Source organism: Capsicum annuum, chromosome 12 (genome assembly GCF_002878395.1).
Source record: "Capsicum annuum cultivar UCD-10X-F1 chromosome 12, UCD10Xv1.1, whole genome shotgun sequence".
NCBI classification, from domain to species: Eukaryota; Viridiplantae; Streptophyta; class Magnoliopsida; order Solanales; family Solanaceae; genus Capsicum; species Capsicum annuum.
The window spans coordinates 133,262,185-133,276,516 of NC_061122.1; positions in this window are offsets into that span (position 1 = coordinate 133,262,185).

Sequence of the window (14,332 nt, forward strand, 5' to 3'; positions counted from 1 at the left end):
TTCCATATGGACTTCTTATCACCTGGATCCTCCTATACTACTCTATCGACCTCTCCGCCTACCCACCTATAGAAGTTGATGCAACTTATGATTCAAGAACCTTTAGAACCATGGGCTATGTCTTGGTAGAAGATGAATGGTGTATAAAGAAGTCGGCTCGACCAAAGATTGAGCCTTCAAAGGTAAGTAAACCTGTCTCTAACCACTCTGTTTCCTTGATGAAGGAACATGAAGAGTTCAAGTGGTGGTTCAAGGCTATCGAGAAAGGTATCATGTAACTCTAAGAGTCTAATGACAAGATATTGGACCTTGGGAAAAGTATGAGCTCTAATATGTGTGGTCCGGCTGGGCCTTGATGGGCTCAAACAAGAAGGAGTCAAGCTATTCTATCGAGTACTCTCTCGCATGGAGTCTTTGAAATGCCAAGTCTCTTCCTTGAACGATGATCTAGCTATCTGCATTCAAAACTCCTACTCTTTCTTTGTCAAAAATGTTGAAATGGCTTATGGCAAGTTATACCAAAACATGCATAATAATCTTACCTATTTTTTGGTGAAATGGTGAATTATGAACTTCTCATTCAAAAGGGGGTCCTGACTCTTATGTCCTTGGGTTGTAAAGATGATTTTTACCTTCTTTTACAATTTGTTTTGCTATGCTTAGTAATGACTATCCTGATTATCAACTGCCTATATGATTACGTGTTGTTCATCTGTATGCTCTGTTTTCTTTTGTTGCTATTTATTTTACTATGCCAAAAGGGGGAGAAAGATAGGAAAGCGCCCATTAGTAGGAACAAGTCGACTGTCAATATACAAAGGTTGACTAGTAAAACATAGAATAGCCAAGATGATCACAAGTCAGGGGGAGCAAAGTTAAAACAACCAAGGTAATCATGAGTCAGCAGGGAAAACTTAGAATCGACTTTGCTCGTATAAAAGCCAATGATGGTTACAAAGACAGCTGCAGTAAGCTGACTAAACAGTGAAGTCAACTGATGTTTACTTATGTTTGTCATTATCGAAAAAGGGAAAATTGTTAACCTCAAAGGTTTATATTTTAATAATGACAAACTAACAAGTGAATACTTGCAGGATATCAAAAGACCACTAATGAAGGAAGTCGTCTCTAAAAAAGGAAGGACATCCAATCGCAAAAGGATTATAGCATTCTAACAAATATGGAAGAAAAATCAAATATGCTGAAAAGGAAGGAGAACCATCATCTCTCAAACACGGCAGAACGGGAGATCAAGATTAATAAAAATCTAAATAAAAGAAAGAAGGACACAATTATCACATAAGACATCCAGACTAAAAGGAAATAAAGATCACAAACATGATATGGATGTGAACCAAAGCCGTATATGGATATATCTGATATGGACATATCAAACGACTATATTCCTCAATCAGGGAATCAATCTAAGTCCTTGATTGAGAAGAAATAACTTTGGTTTCCTTATAAAGGGTAGCAACCAAAGACTATAAAATGAGAAGACCAAAGACAGACATTCTTCACGCAACTTCAAGGAGAAAATTCAAAGTGTCTCATTCTTAGTCTTACAAAGCTCTGTAACTTCAGTTTACAATTATTATATAAAGAGTAGGATTGAGTCATATTTGTAACATCAAGTGAAGCTGTTTCAGAAGATCTGAAGAGCAAAATTAGTCTTCAAAACTTGTTTTCTATCATTGTACTCAAACCAAACCTTCAACGATCTAAAGGAAATTGGAAACCTAAGGGGGTTGGATGCAGGCACTGGATTAGTGTACCGAACTAGAATAATACTTTATTATTTACATGCTTAACTGTTTAAGTTTAATTTGGTTGTAAAGTGTTTTGATCTGCTGGCAAGTCGACTGTAAGGAGTCAGTAGTTGACTCTCAGAAGAAAATTTCAATTCACCCCCTTCTTGAATTTTAGTAAAGTTGGAAACTTATCAAGGACCTTGTGGGGTATTACAATATTTCACCCTTGGGATTATTCTTTCTCGAATGAATACTGGGATTCACATGAAAAGATATAGTTACTATCTTGAAACTGAATTTCTAAAATTTATCATGCTTCGTAATTGGAATAACCTCTTGACAGGGCACTAACTCAGCTGATACATATGGAATATGAAAACCTACTTAGGAATCATACATATTAATGTAGACAAGGCATGTATGCTAATAAAGAATATGACTGAGCAGAAACGATTAAACTTCTATCATAAAACTAATTTCTAAGATAACTTGATTGACTATAAGAAGTTGATTCAACTTTAGAGTATAGGACATAACCGAAACATTCATGACACTATCGTACTTACAGAACTGCAAAGTGATAGCTAATGCAATAAAATCCCCAAGAGTGACTGAGAATGGAATATGAGTTTCCAAAAAGTCCCTTTATCATAACTTTTAATAGCAATTGAGGGAAAGAATTTTGGGCATGATCCGAGCATGGGATTTGAATAAGGAATCGCAACATGGCTACAACTCTATAACATAGGATATAGGCATAAAAATAGAAGCTAAAATAGGATTACTATGCCTTAGGTGATGAAACTGCTAACTTTCAAGCTTGGTCACACATCTTAAATACTCTCTCAGCTATACTTATCCTCTTAAATACTACACTTTATTTAATGCTACTTATAATTCTCACATCGGTACATATGCAAACCCAAACCAAAGTCTGAATTGAGCTACATACTCTCACCATGTTCAAGCCTAACTCAAAATTGGAAGGTACTACACATAACATCATAATAATAGTCTAAACCACAGGATTCAATATCATATTGTCTTCTCAAAGCTCTCATCGTAAGAATAACACCACTTACTACTTCAACCACCAACTCCAAGCTCTAATTAGGAATTCACTAGTGCACGATGAATTCTCCCACTTATCTTCCAAAATGACATTCAAACCTATCGTTATAACCACATATGAACTTCTAGGAAACCAACCCACCTAGGAATTTTCCCATATTCTCTAACACCTCCATCAATAACAACTATCATGCACTATCCCCAAGAAGACATACCTAGAATTCTTAACTAACTCTGACATATACCAAGGCTTTGCCTTAATATTCTTTCATACTTATAGCCTTAGATAAAATAAGCATACATTAATCTTCCCTAAAAAAGGTCATCTACTCTCTCTGATCTAAACTATTGCTCATCCATTTTGATCACCACTATCTTAACATAAGAAGAGGTCACTGAAGGGTTAGAACATGAGGATCTAAAGCATCAAAGAATATTATACAAAACTTTGATGCTTAACTGATGCCTGAGAAATAAAGTATCAAAGGCATGAATTCATTAACGAGATCTAAAATGAGGACATACATGACATGATGCAAATTCCACTTGTCATTAAGGGTGTACCATGAGTTCTAATAACTGACCATACCTGAAACATAGGCTCATACTTATCATAAGTTACTTAACATAAGACTGGAACTCATGAACCCATGGGAGATGACTCGAATCACAGGAGATGAGAATAAACATGAATATGCATAAAGTGTGTAGGCATTGATCACAATCATGGCTCTATCATACAAGACATGGATAGGATGTCGTAATGACTGAATCCAAGGAAAGAAATACACTAGATTAAGATTGGATCACAATATCATAACAACTCTTATTGACATGCATCACAATCAAATTCTCAAAACTTGAGTTGGTTCTTCAACCTATCATCTCCCCCTTAGATCAAAGACAACATTCTAAGCCTATTAGCCTATTCCATATTCTTAAGATTAAGCCATAATTTATTCACTCCAACAGTCTACACATGAATGCTTAACTCACCAAAAGAAACTACATTCGAACAATAAAACTTAATTCTTAGACACTCCAATAATATATCCCATCCTTAACTTTCTTTAGCGTTGACAATTATTATCATATACTTACACTCTTCTCGTCAAACATACCTGCCTCACTAAAAACATAATCTGCCTCTTTTCTTCGTAGAGTACTAATATCATACCTCTAAGCTTATAGTTCCCCCAACTATAAGAATTACAATTACATATAAATACCCAACATCGACAACTAATAACCCATAACTTAGTATTATGTACACCATAGACTATATAAAAAACCTTATTCACACTTGACAACTCACCGGTAATATCTAAGCATACATGACACTTTAAAAGATTACAAAATAATGAAGCCCCATATCACCTTGGGTACTCCTCTACATCATACCTACACCATCATACTTAATTATAAATTAATAAACTTATATTATTGCATATGCTATTTTAAGTCGACTAGCTCACTTTTTTAACAACTAAGCCCATTATCCCAAGCAATCACTATTTCCACCTTGATGATCATCCACTGTAAAAGTTTAATGTTTAGTACTATGCATAATTAACAACACAACCTTACACACCATGCTTGCTTGAGAAAACATCAAGAAAAACTAGTCCACTAAAGCCATATAATAATAATAATTGATCATAATCTTATGATCAATATTAGTATAATCCATTAGCATACATTGCTTTCACACATCACTATTACTTCTCGAACCATATATCTAAATTATACTCCTAGCTCTACAAATATCAATCATTTTTTTTTCACAATCATAAGGGAAAACCTAGACTGATAATACTTAACCACCAAAAATTTCACTAATAACCTATACTTTTCTAAAACCATGAAATACATCAAGAACTCCTTTCCTACTTCAAGCATACTCTAAGTTACCTTAACAAATAACTCCTTATGTACCTTTCACCCTGAAATCTACACCATACTTACTATTCCTTTAGTTAACACCTAAAGATGTATCACCCAATCCTTACATAATAGCATACATATATCCTTCAATATACTCTTAACTCATAGATATACACACTTTTCCTGTCACTACACTCTTAAATCTACACTCTTAACTCTAAGGCCGTTCTACTATTTATCAATCATAATACTCCAAGTTACTATATCCCATAATAAAATCTCTATTCAATAATCGAGGTACATACTCTCTTCTCATGAGCGCCATCTGTAATGAAGGGTTAATAAGGAATTTGAATACATATCATATTTTGTCTTAACTTCTCAACTCATATGGATGAGGACATAACCATTCGAGTTAAAGGAATTTAAACACACTGGAGGGCTCCTCTCAATCCCTTTGTGTGATTTCTAAAGTTACTAATAGTAAATTTGAGAGCATCATCTCGAGAAGAATTGGAATTTGCTACTCATTTTATCTCAAGAATAAGGCATACATAGAGAATTATGGAGTAACATATGAACTGAAAGAAGTTTTGGATAGAACAACTTTACTGCATGATCTAGAGCATGAAGTAGGGAAATATTTATTAAAGTCCCAATATCTTATCAATGAGAAGTACAAAATTCTCCGTACCATTCTGCAAGACTACTAGACACGACTTCACAGGAACCCTAGGACACTTAAACTTCTATGCTCTGATACCAAGTTTGTAATGCCTCGAGACTACTCCCTGGACGTCACACGGTGCTTAAAACCATAAGTGATCCTAAGCTAACCCATGATACTGGCATAACTCATGAGCAACCGAATAAAATACATTAAATTGTAGGTAATAAGTAGAAAAGTTGTCTTTATCTAAACATGTTCAATACAAACCATTTAAAATATTTACAACTCTAATTATACCAAACAAAACTAAAATTAAATTCATCAACTCTAACTGACTATCGATGAAACCTCTACTAATATTGACTATAGATAGTTAGGAAATAACCCCTAACTATCCCTAATCAATATGACTGAATAAAAATGATACTAGAACTATAATTAACTTGAGTCCTCGAATTAAAAGAACTCATCACCTATTGTCTAGAAGCTGTGAACTCTCTAATTATGATGTGTGGGCTATAACTAGAACATATATTATTACATAATATAGCCAAACTGACATATATGTGGTCAGTACATCTGTATCTTACTTAGTATGCGGGAGTGAATACAATAAGTAAAATTAAAGTTGAACATACTTTTAAATCATACAGGCTAAGTGTAAAAGGAACACCTTGATCATGAATAATGCTAAAAGCTGAGATATCATAAAACATGAATAATAAGCATAATCCGATAAGCTTAGTGAGTCATTATAGTTAGTTTCTAAAATCTTTACTTTCATGGGAGATTCTTAGAACTGACATAAACCATGATAGCTATCATGTATTCCAACATCTTACCCATATTGAGGAGAGTTGTTCTACCCTTGGTATAGAAATAAAATATTAACTTACAGTGATCACTAAACTTAGCTCATATTGGTAAAATGAGGGGACGCGCTCTGGTGAGGCCCCTAAACCTATAGTGGCATGTAGTTTCTGGGAAATAAGATATGCTAAACCTACACTCCCTTCCCAATGCTAAATACTACATCCAAAACATATACTTATATTCTCATACTTGTGAAATCCACCTTAAAATAACATATGAGTTTATAAACTGAAAAATAACTATGCTTCTCTTACTTAAATCATATTCATTATGAAACTGCTGGATTTCACGTCTTATTTGAGATTATAATATCAAAACTAAAATTTAATCATACTGTAAAACTATGTTGTATGTAGTAAAGCAGTTAGGATTGCATGGCTAGGTTGAAATAAGTTTGGAATGGTTGATGGTTTTTAGAAAAAAGAAAGCTTCTCTACTGATTTAGCTAATCAATGGGAGAGAGTTAATGCAATAGTATTGTCATGGATGATGAATTCAGTGTCTAGTAACCTTGTTTGAGGGGTAGTACATGTCACGAGGGCTTGTGATGTGTTGATGGATCATAAAGAAAGATTTGATAAAATAGATGGATTAAGAACTTATAATTTACATCGAGAAATTATAACTAAGTCTCAAGTGGTTTAGTTTTTTTTTTTGTATATTTCAGTAAGTTGAAAGACTTATGGGATGAGTGTGCGTCTTTAGTCCCATCACCTTCTTGTAACTGTAGAAATTATAATATCTTGAGAATACCCCAGGACATCTCACGATTCTTAGAATTACAAGTGGTCCTAAGGTAACCTATGATACTGGTATAACTCATAACCAATTGAATAAAATACATAAAATTGGAAGTAATAAACGGAAGAGATGTTTTTAGATGAACATGTTCAATACAAAATTGTTTAAAACATTTACAACTCTAGTTATACAAAATAAAACTGAAATCAAATACATCAACTCAAATTGACTGTCAATGAAGCATATACTAATACTAACCCCCAGCCATCCCTAATCAATCTAACTAAATAAAAATAATATTGGAACTATAGTTTACTCGAGTACTCAAATTTAAAAAACTCATCACCCGCTGGCTGGAAGCTGCGAGCTGTCTGACTATGATGAGTGGGCCATAACTAGAACATATATTATGAAACAATATAGCCACACAGACGTATATGTGGTTAGTACTTCTGGATTGAACTAATTATGTGAGGGTGAATATAATAAGTAAAACTAAAGCTGAACATACTTTCAAATCAGGAATGCTAAGTGTAAAATGACTCACCTTGATTATGAATAAAGCTAAAAGCTAAAGAAATCATAAAACATGAATAATAAAGCATAATCTGATAAGCTTAGTGTCTTTACACGTTGTTTCTAAAATCTTTTCTAAAATCTATACTTTTATGGAAGATTCTTATAACTTAATAAATCATGTGAGCTATCAAGCAATCCAACATCTTACCCATGTTATAGAGAGTGGTTCTACCCTTGCCATCAGACTAGAACCTTAACTTAGAGTGATCACTAAACGTGGCCCATATTGGGAAAAGAAGGGGGCATTCTCTGGTGAGTCCCCTAAACCTATGGTGGCACGTAGTTTCTAGAAAATAGAATGTGCTAAACCCACTTCCCCCTCTCGGTTCTACATACTACTCGAAAAACATAAATGATCATACTTGTGAAATCCACTTTAAAATAGCATGTGGGTTTATAAACCTAACACCAACTATATTTCTTTTACTTAAATCATATTCATGAGGAAACATGTGGATTTATATCTTATTTGAGTTCATACTATCAACACTTAACTTTAATCATGCAGTAAAACTTGTTCTTGAACTTATTATCTTAAACTTCTTCTAAACTTAGTAACTTATGCTTAAACTTGAAATCATTGATCATATCATAGAAGCTTTATATCAAAATATCAAAATCAATGCTTAAGATCAGTTTCAGGGATAAAACATAATAAACATGTAATAATATGTAAAACAATGTTCAATTCATGAGAAAGTATAAAAATATCAAAGAATAAGGAATGTGGGTATAAACTCTAGTAAATCAATTTCTTTAAAATCAATTAAAAATAAAACTTTTGGACACAAGGACAGAAGAGTATCCTTGTTCAAACCCCACATACCTGTATTTTCTTCATTTCTTGAAGGAAAGCTTGAATTTGGATCCTTGAAAATTAAACTTTCGGAAGAAACCCTACCTTTTTTCTCTTGAGAGTAAAGAGGAGAATGAGTGTTGAAAACTTACTAAGAATGGAAAAATAATGCTTATTGGCTAATTTAAGTCAGAAGAGGAGTTTGATGAGAGGAAAAGAGAAGATTACCCCTAAGGTAAATTAAAAAAGTTGCAGAAATTTTCAGTTGACAACAAGGTTGACGGCCTATTAATTTGTTGACGTGTCGGCACCCTAATCATCACTATCAAGATGAATTTTGACATTTATTGGTTAAGGTTTAAGACTTGAGTTGACATCTTGTCATGATGAATGTAGTTGAGCTGAAATGATAAACTTCTACTATGAAATAGATTTTTGAGATGAGTTGATTGACTATAAGAAGTTCATTCAAGTTGAGTATTAAGGACATAAATGAAACATTCATGACATGATTGTACATATAGAACTGTGAAGTGATAGCTGATGCAATAAAATCCCTAGGTGTTACTAAGAATGGAATATGAGTTTCCTCAAACTCTCCTTATCATAACTTCTAATAACAATTAAGGGAAAATTTTTTGGGAATGATCCGAGCATGGGATTCAAATAAGGGATCACAACGTGGCTACAACTCTATAACATAGGATATAGGCATATAAAACAGAAGCTAAAATAGGATTACTATGACTTAGGTGATACAATTGCTAACTTTCAAACTTGGTCATACTTCTCAAGTACTTTCTTAACTATACTTATCTCTTAAATACTACACTTCATTTGATGCAACTTATAATTCTCACATACGTACATATTAATACCTAAACCAAAGTCTAAATTAAACTACATAATCTCACCATGCTCAAGCCTAACTCAAAATTGCAAGGTACTACAGATAACACCATAATACTAGTCTAAACCATGGGATTCAATATCCTATGTGACATGCCCTAAAACCGGGACATGTCGTATGGTAACCTCAGGCCTACATAAACCAGAGGTTACCCAAATAACCTATCATAATCATCACAACAATCACAATGGTTGGGTGAATTTCGACCATAAAATGATATAGCAAAAAATATACCATGAGTCATAACTTAAACAATGTCTAACAACTTCATTAAGTTCATCAAGTAACCAATATACCTAAGTCTATAGTCATCCACAAAACCTCTACATAGACCAGAGTTTAGAAATGTATGTCTCAAAACAAGCCTAGATAATAGCGAAACCAAATAAAAATGACTAAGTCTTAAGATAGGAGACCAAGGATGAATGTTTTTCAAAGAAAGGAAGCTCACCACTTAAAAGTAAATACAAGAACAACTTTGATCATCTAATCACTGCACTGGAAGAGAAGATGATGCTCCTACCCCTATGTTGTGTGGGGACATAGCATCCAAAGATGGTTAGAGATTGAAATGCTAGCATGTCACTTAAGGATAAGGATAAAATAACATCATCATTCAAAAACAAGTCAATATATCATATTCAATCACATTCATAACCTTATCAACACATATAGACGTATCACATGCTATTCAAGGGGACAAGTCTTATCAACACTTTGGAAGCGCTCATTCATCATATAAATAATGGAGGACTCCAAACTTCCACACTTATATATTTAAGAATTTCTCATTAGGCATAGGACTTTAACCATATTCACATATCATCAAGTAAGGGACTCTAACCACACACACATCTATTTGAGTGAGGGACTCTAACCACTCACACACATTCATATAAGCAAGAGACTCAAATCACTCACACATATTCATATAAGCGAGAGAGTCAAACCACTCACATATATTTATTCAAGCAAGGGAATCTAACAACATGCTCACATATTAGGCAAGGGACTCTAAACTTATTCCATATTAGATAGGGGGATCTAACCCCATGCCAATTCATTTGATGAGGCACTTTGACCTTATGAGTTCATATTATGCAAGGGACTTTAGCAATAAGCAATTTCATTCGGCAAGGGGGTTTAACGTCAAGCCATCATGACTATCTTTAGTGACATTAGGACTCTAATCCTTTATCTATGCATCCACATACATTAAATTCCGCACATAAGGACTTTAACCCATTTAGCCAATTTAATATCATACATGGCCATATGGTCCTCATGGGAGCCTTCGTTGATCAACCATTTAATAGGACAATGAATTAATTCAAAATCCTCATACAATTCAAACTATGGTCCTCAAGACCCTTACAAGACATTCAATTTCATTAGCAATTCTATACCACAATTTAGTCCCACACATAATTCATGTTTATTTTCATGTTAGGTACTTTAACCCGATTCTTATTCATCAACCCATCAAAGTCATCAATTACATAATAAATGGCTCATTTTTTCTTCACAATATCATTTATCAAGAATTCATACATATTGGACCATTTCCCTAGTTCAAAGTGTCATCATTATATAACTATCTCACTTAGATATTTTGATAAGCACGTTATGTTCATGCATATACTAAGGCCAATTTCATGGTAGAGACCATCAAGACTAGGGTTACTTAAGACCCACATGTAGAACACATAAAACAAGCATTCACATGTGCAAACTATCATAAATAACATGAATAAACATAAGTCTAAGAAGGAAATCATCATTATTCATCATTAGGCAATAAAACCCTTTTCATTTAATTTCAAAACCACTATGTACACTTAATAATACAAGTGCAAAATAAATTAGTTTAGATTTATTTAGAGAGGGGAAGAGGTACATGCCTTAAACAAGGTTAATCACTAAGAACTTGACTTCCCTTTGCCTCTTGAAGATCACCCTCCAAACCCTAGCCTTCAATCTTGTTTCAAGAACCTTTAGAGTGTTTTAGAGTGTTTGAGTCCTGTAAATAAGGGCTTAGGAGGCTACAGTTCATTATATAGTGAAGGGACTTACGGTTTTCAGCATGGGAAATCACCAGAAAGCCCTTAGTTAAAAACTAGAAAATGAGCCCGTCTAGGGGTATGACTCCTTAAGTAGTCATACCCTAGGGTATGAGTAGTACCCTTACTCATACCCTAGGATCCTCCTAGGTCATCTATACTATTAAGGGTAAGAGTGTATACCCTTTAATGGTAATAAAGTGGTATAACTCAACTCCTAACTCATAAGCTTCATTAGTATGAAAACAATCCACCTAAGGTGAAACTATACTCCATATAATTGAGTAGTAAACGACTCATAGCATTTATTATGACCAAAGGGAGGCCATGTCATATAGTGGAAAGTGTGTTTCCCGCATGGACTGATCAAGGTACGAGAGGGGGAGGGAAATGTGGGTTCGAACCATATCCATGGGTACGACTCAAGTCCCTAGTTGTACCCAACTCAAAGATATCAAATAGTGAAGTTCTTCTCATGGTTCAAAGCCTAGGTGTTTTAATATGTCTTCTAAAAGTTCTAATTATAAGAGTAACACCACTTACCATTTCAACAAACAACTCTAAGTTCTAACTGGGAATTCACAAGGGCACAATGCATTTATCCACTTTTCCAACATGGCATTTAAGCCTATCGTTATAACCACATACAAGGTTATAGGAAACCAAACCGGATAAGAATTTTCCAATATTCTCTAATACCTCTATCAATAAAAACTTTCATGCACTATCCCTAGAAAGACACACCTAGAATTCTCAACTAACTCTGATAAATACCTAGGCTTTGCCTCAATATTCCTTCACACTTATAGCCTTTGATAAAAAAATCATACAATAATCTTCCCTAATGAGGGTCATCTACTATCTCTCATCTAAAACATTGTTAATTTATTTTATCTTCGCTATTTTAACATAAGAAAAGGTCATTGAAGGGCTAGAACATGAGGATGAAAATCATGAAAAAAAATTATACATAACTTTGACACTTAACTAAGGCCCGAGAAATAGAGTATCAAAGGCATGAATTCATTAACTAGATCTAAACTGAGGACTTACATGACATAATATGAATTTCACTAGTCATTAAGGGTGTACCATGAGTTCTAGTAACTAAGCATACTCTGAAACATGGGTGTATAATTATCATAAGTTACTTAACATAAGATTGGAACTCATGAACCCATGGGAGATGAATCGAATCATAGGAACTATGAATGAACTTGAGTATACATGAAGTGTGTAGGCATTGGTCATAGACGTGGCTCTATCACACAAGACATAGATAAGATGTTGTAATGACTGAAATCCAAGGAAAGGAATTCTCTAGATCAAAAATGGATCACAATCTCATCACAACTCTTATTGACATGAATCACAATCAAATTCTTAAAACTTAATTTGGTTCTTAACCCTATCATCTACCCCTTAGATCAAAGCCAACATTCTTAAGCCTATTTGCCTATTCTATTTCCTTAAGACTGAGATATAATTTCTTTACCTTAATGGTCTAAATATGAATTCTCAACTCACCTAAATAAAATACATCCAAAAAATACCAACTTCATTCTTGGACACAACCATAATATCTACTATCCTTGACTTTCTCTAGCTTCAAAAATCATAACCACATACTTACACTTTTCTCGACAAATATACCTGCCTCACTAAACATATAATCTTCCTCTTTTCTTCATAGTCTACTAATATCACACCTCTAAGTGTATATTTTCCTTAAATTATAAGAATTACAATTACATCAAAATACCCAACATTGATATATCTGTAATGAAGGGTTAACAAGGAATCTAAATAAATATCATATTTTTTCTTAAATGCATAACTAATAGATAAGGACATAAGATTTTGAATTAATGGACTTTCAACACACTAGCGGGCTCCTCTCAAGCCCTTTGTGTGATTTCTGAAGATATTGATAGTAAATATGAGAGCACTATCTCAGGAGGTATTAGAATTTACTACATATGTTATCTCAATACTAAGTTGTTGGGACTGGATGTGATGGGTATTTCAAGTTCCATATGGATCAGAGATCACCTCATCTACCTAACCAATCCAAGTTAAATGAATTCCAAACATACAATAAGATTGAATAAAATAAGATTAAAGAAAGTCAAAACATGTCTAGAACTAATGACTGATGACCAGCCAAACAATCGACCAATATTACCCAATATCTACAGTAATCCAAACAAAGAACCAAAACTGGTCTTGGTTGAGACATATCCCCAACTCTGATAGATGACAATGAGAATAAAAATAATAATGTTAATGATAATGAAAGTATTTATCTGCTCAAATCAAAGAATAAAATCTAGTGAAATGCATAAGCCTTTCGGGGGATGGAAGTTTACGACTTCAACATAAAGCAATGGATCGAGCCGACTGACATAACTCTACACAGAAAAAGTAGAAGTAAATTTGGTGCCTACATCATATGAGGATACATTGTCCATGAAATACCCTGGGTTTGGACCCTTAGAAAATTTCCTAGATTTCTTGATATCATATGACTAGTGGGTACTAGTCGTATGATAGGGTAAGGTTGTCATGCTCTTGGTCTTATGCTAACCAGTGTTGGTTGGTGGGTTGGATTGGTTTTTGGAATGGGTATGACTCGGTGGGTACGAGTTGTATGGTTGGTGATGGGTTTTATGGTTTGAGTTTTTCCTTTATTTAATATGAGGCTTATTAACTTAACATAGATATTAGTACGAGTGGCTCACCATGAGCCATAAGATAGGGTATGATTCATACCATTGACTCATATGGAAGGAAGTTCTCAGACTTCTTTTGATTTAATTCTACTAGGAATATAGTTTAGGGGTACCAATCGATGGATTGGGTATGACTTAGTTTGAGTAAGTCATACACTGGTAAATGTTGGGTCAAAAGAGGAACTAGGGTATGAGTGGTAGGTACCACTTATATTGGAGGATATGATTGGTATGGAGGAGTCTTACCATCTACTGGGAATTTTAA